This window comes from Sorghum bicolor, chromosome 2 (genome assembly GCF_000003195.3).
Source record: "Sorghum bicolor cultivar BTx623 chromosome 2, Sorghum_bicolor_NCBIv3, whole genome shotgun sequence".
Classification (NCBI taxonomy): domain Eukaryota; kingdom Viridiplantae; phylum Streptophyta; class Magnoliopsida; order Poales; family Poaceae; genus Sorghum; species Sorghum bicolor.
In genome coordinates, this window is record NC_012871.2 from 11484383 (window position 1) to 11490160 (window position 5778).

The 5778-nt window shown below is 40.6% G+C and overlaps 1 long non-coding RNA gene across 1 annotated transcript; it reads left to right on the forward strand.

Moving 5' to 3' along the window:
• LOC110433080 lies at positions 2407–3117 on the forward strand. The gene is made up of 2 exons (XR_002450473.1): positions 2407–2888; positions 3075–3117. It is a non-coding gene; the product is annotated as an uncharacterized LOC110433080 (long non-coding RNA).

Sequence of the window (5778 nt, forward strand, 5' to 3'; positions counted from 1 at the left end):
AGTCTTCTGCAGGGCATCAGGAGCTGAAAGAATTTTAAAGGATGTTGCAAGTAGCACATGTTCGCTTTAATCATGTGGAGCTTCTTTTACTTCTATGTTGTTATCAATTGGAAAATATAAATGCCGTGTTGTATGATACTAGTACTTTGAGATATGTTATGGGATTTCTGTAAGTAATAACTTTTATGTGGAAAACATAGTTGCTTGGTTGGCTGGTTGCCAATGTTTTGGGACATCAACAATTCAGTTAATGGCTTTCATTTCTAGTGTTTCATGTATGCTGGTGAAATTATACATTATTTTGGAACATCTTTTTTTTTGTATGCCTTAATATATGCGGTATATAACGAGTAAAGGCTTTGTTCCTCCAGTTTACTAAAAAATAAATTATAGAAGACTTATAGGTTTTGTGATAATGGATAAAAATACTAGATTGCATCACTGCAGACATTCGATCGCTTGAAGACATTCTAAATATACTTATACGATTTTCTAGAGATGGTACTGATCAAAGTCCACAAAAGTGTGGAATACACATTCCCAGTGGCAACAAGGGTTATGAAGAATTTGAAATAATCTTGCATTTCTGAAGAATATATAGGAAGTCTTCTGCAGAGGCATGAGGAGCTGAAAGAATTTTAAAGAATGTTGCAAGTAGCACATCACTACTGGAAACTCCTTCTGTGAGTCAAATTTTTCTGTGCGTTTTTCTCAACACGCACAGAAAAATTCCAATTATTCTGTGGGTTTCAAAAATATCCTCACAGAAAAATACAAATACCCACAGAATAATTATATGATTTTTCTATGCGTGACAATACACACAGGGAAAAAATTGACACTAAAAAAATACATTTTTGTGTGCGTTTCTGTAAAACGCACGGAATAAAAATTAAACACACACAGAAAAATTACAATTATTCTGTGAGTTTCTACAAAACACACAGAACAAAGTAAACACACACAGAAAATAGAACAAGCGCCCTTATACTAACTTCATATGAACAACGTAGTTTTTCTTTTTAATCTCTATCTAAAACTTGTAACTAGTCTTTTGCCCCCGTACTAACTTCAAATTTGATGAGTTCTAAGTTTTAGACCAAAATCAAAGTTTTAGATATCTTTTCTGTTGACCAAATTTTCATTTGAAATTATTTTTGACATCTTAGAATTTAATACATTTGTATCAGCAAAAGAAAAGAAAATAAAGAAAAAACAGCATCTTAATTAGTGACATTTGCTGCATCTTAATTAGGCCTAAACTTGGGCCTAGGCTGGGGAAGCCCTTACGGGCCACTTCTTCTCCGTCGGCCCACCAGCTAAGGCTGAGAGCGCTCCCGGCCGCAAGATCTAAGGGTCGGCCTTCAATCTTGGGGAGACAAAACTAGAAGCAGCGGCACCTCCAAAACCCAAGCCATTTTTTCTTTTCTTGCTCCCCTCCGCCTCCCATGGTCTGTGAGCCAGTCACCGCACAAGCCGCCGCCGGAGAGGCGCAAAGGTGCCGAGCGGGAGTTGGTGGTGCCGTCGGGGCGCCCCTCGCCAGCGCACGCGTGCATCCTCACATGACATCGTCGTGCCGTCCCTCGGGTAGCGCCGTGAGCCAGAGACCATGCATGCACAGGAGATGGGCGGCACGACACATCTCCATTCTTTTTTTGGCTGTGCACAAGGTCGTGCAGATCCGCAAGGCCAGAACCAATCCAAGTGACGTCTTAGGGTAAGTAAAATTCTTTTGATGATCATAGGGCTAGGGATTTGCAACGAAATTTGGGAAAACTTTTGATTTAGGGTTCGGATTTTGGGATTTTGGGGAAGAACAGGGGCTTTGAGATCAAGACTGATTTGATTTCCCTTCTTCTAAATGTAAGGCTATTTTGCTTTCTTGACTATGCTAAGGTAAATCTTTGTTATATATGATGCGCTTGTGTTGGCATGCTTAGATCGTATCCATGTTTTAGAGAGAGCACACATATGAATGAATATTAAATTTGTACGTATCTACATTGGAGTGCTAATGGTATCTCTGTATGAATATTAAATTGACATGCTTATGTTATCGTTTTCTTCACCAGGTTGAGTGTAAGGCCAGTCTGAATGGCCCGTTTCAATGCACTGTTTCCAAAACAAATCTGCTGACAGAGCATCAATGAAACGAACAATGAAACAACCTCCACAATGCATGAGTTTCACCTTGATGTTTCCTAGGCTGGACAAAGCATTTAATTACTGCAAAATAATTGGATCACATGCAAGATGGTGAAACGATTTAGTCCTCAGTGGGGATTTCATCCTGTTTCACCGCGTGGGAAACAACGCCAGCGGAGTTTCACCATGGTGAAACTACTTCCTTTTCTCTCCTCTTCGTTTCATGCAAAAAGTGCAGTTTTGCTGACATGACGCTCTAATAAATGTGCATGACATCCTGGTGAAACCCCCATTGAGACTGGCCTAAATGCCCCTATGCCATCTAATTTCTATTTTTAGTATTTGACTAGTACGCTTTTTTTTAAGGTAGGCTGTAGTTCAGTCATGTTTCTGCACCCAATACACAGTGATGTATATTATTTCAAGAATGATGTTGCTGAAGTTTAGTCTGTATCTTGTTTGCAACATTTTTTTGTAGGCATATAATTCAAATCAGGGAAAATGTTATGGATGTATCTCACGCCAAGTATGAAGCTAAGTCAGCTAGATTAGCACCAAAGGGCATCAAATTTGTATGATTTTGATGAAAAGTAAAGGCAGCTGTTAGTTATTTGTGAAATGAGCATATGTTAGTCATAGCAACGTACATATGATTCCATTCTCATTTGTATACAGGGAGGAAATTGTGAGACCAAATGCAATTAGTTTTTTGTGAGACTGCAGCAACCACTGAATTCGCTAGGGTGAGTGAAGCTTCCTTCCTTCAGTTACCTTTTGCCATAAGGACTACTCTGAACTTTGGTGTCTATATGATGCAATCTCCTGTTCTATTTCCTACAGTGTGTCCCCACTATGCTCAATAAAAAGGCAAACTTTTTACAATACCAGTGTTTTTTTTGTTGTCTAAAAAATATATCTTTGCTTAACAGGTAGAGATGGAGTGGATGGTGAAGCAGTTTCCTATTGACTGAACAAGAAAAAATAGTTTTGTTTCTTTTTTCATATCCATATTTGTGAATTCATTGTATTATTCATGTTGAACAAGTAGAGAACTACATATCATATTTGTATATATGATATATGTACTAATAGATCAGACTCATTCCATTTTTGACATCAAGTGTTGACTCCTTCATGCTAGACTACTGATTTCTATGTATTATTTGAATGCTTCTGTAAAAATTATGTTAAATATACCTCAGGTCTTGTAATTACTGTCTGGACAATATATATTTAAATATGCTGCGTTTAACTCTTTTTGAGGATGGCTACACAGAAATATTATTTTTAATTTGGGTGAAAGGAATTTTTCTGTGTGTTTATTTCATTTTTTCTGTGTGAATTAACGCACACAAAATTTAAGTTTAATCTGGGCTAACACAAATTTTTCTGTGCGTGTAAGACCCACAGAAAAATTCTATTTTTCTGTCATTATATTTCTGTGTGTATTTTTCTGACTGTACACCGTCAGAAATATATTTTTCTGATGGTATTTGCATTTTTCTGTGTGTTTTTGCACACACAGAAGAATTCGAGTTTCCGGTAGTGCATGTTCGCTTTAAGCATGTGGAGCTTCTTTTACTTCTATGTTGTTATCAATTGGAAAATATAAATGCCGTGTTGTACTTCTGTCTATGATACTAGTACTTTGAGATAAGTTATGGGATTTATGTAACTAATAACTTTTATGTGGAAATTATAGTTGCTTTGTTTGCTGGTTGCCAATGTTTTGGGACATCAACAATTCAGTTAACGGCTTTAATTTCTAGAGCTTCATGTTATGCGGGTGAAATTATGCATTATTTCGGAACATCTCTTTTGTATGTGTTTATATATGTGGTATATATCGAGTGAAGGCTTTGTTCCTCCAGTTTACTAAAAACTAAATTATAGAATACTGATAGGTTTTGTGGTAATGGATAAAATTACTAGATCACGTCCCTGAGCATATGGCTTGGCGAATTGAAAGGCGCGCTGTGTCACAAGCTCTTAAGAGCTTGTCAATTGCATCGCCCTCACACACGCCAGGTCATCGTGGGTCTCATCGTTCAGCAAGGCCTCTGTGTGCTTCTCTACTGTGTAGAGAAGTCACAGCCGGCTTGGCCTGCAGCGTCGGCTTTGGTGCTGCCCACGGGTTTTCGAATGCTCAGGAATCTGACACACGGCATCATGATGTTGGAATTTTACCATTCGCACAAAGGTCACCACCCACAGTGATGATCCCTTGGGGGCCTGGTATCTTGAGCTTGAGGTAAGTGTAGTTGGAGATGGCCATGAACTTGGTAAAGCATGACTGACCCAAGATTGTGTGGTAAGTTTCTTGGAAATCTGCTATTTCGAAGGTGAGCGTCTCCATGCAAAAGTTTTCTCGACCTCTGAAAGTCATGGGTAGGTCGACCTGCCGAGGGGAATAGACTGGAGCCCAAGTATGACCCCATGGAACAAGGCATCGGATGGCCGTATTGCCACTCGTGACAGGCACATGCCATCGTTTGTCTCAATGTAGAGGAGATTGACGCCACGCCCTCCATCCATGAGAGTGAACCGCCTAGGATGAGGAATATGGTTGGGGAGATCTATCTTGTCAAAGGCGATCGTAGTTTTCAACCATTTCAAGTAGGCCAGGATAGCCTCACCTAGAGAGGTAGCCGCATCGACCTCTAAAGCTATGAGCTTTTGCTGGCGTCTAGATTTGCTGGCCACTAGTCCATTAATATCTTCAGGCACCCTCTCGGGTCAAGGAAAGCATCTCCCTTTTCCTAACCTCCTCTGTTCTAGCTAGTTTTTCTGCACCAGTTTTCTTGTATTTGCCCTAGATGTAGCATTTTGCAAGATCACAATCCTCAAGGGTGTGCTTGATAGGGTAACCGTGGTTGCAGGATGGCGATTTTATTATTTTTCAAAAAAAATTGAGGCCTGCCAGTCTTTTGCTAGTGGACTCTGTCGACCGCTATGACAAACTCACTGTTGACCTCATCTATGGGCTGAGCCCGAGCCTTGCCCTTATCCTCGCCAAAGTTTGCCCAGATAGCCTCCTGGCTGGAGGTATGGCTTGTCATGAGATCGTTTAGTTCTCGCATCATCCAAGGCTTGTTGCATCCCAGCACATTGACAAGGGCCTCATAAGTTGTGCTAGAGATGAGCGCTCTCAATCACATCTTGTTTCTTGTTTGTAGGCCTTGAAATCCTATGAATTTTTGGGGGCACACATATGTGCTTGAAGTTTCCTATGAAGATGTGTTTCAAGTCCACCCCCACAAGAGGATGTTGTTCGCATTGTGGTGCTCGAGCCAGGCTTAGGTGTTCCCTGTGAGGTATAGGGGAAGGTATGTTGGAAAATGAAGAGATCATCATCCACTCCGCCTGCTTGATAGGCAAGGTAGAAGTCTCTCTCCCAAGCACTACTCTGATTTCATCAGGACATAATCTAGTCTATGTGTGGTGTCCATTGGGGGCACCGCTTGTAGAGGAGATAGGTATGAAGTTTGCCTCGTGATGTTGCCTCCCCATAGAGCTTTGAGCTTGCTATATTGCCGCAGCTTCCAGCACATCTCGTAGGTCCTTGTGAATGCTATTTCCCTCGTTGCTCGAGGGTTCGGGAGCCATTCGCTTAATCGTGGCTGCTACAACGAC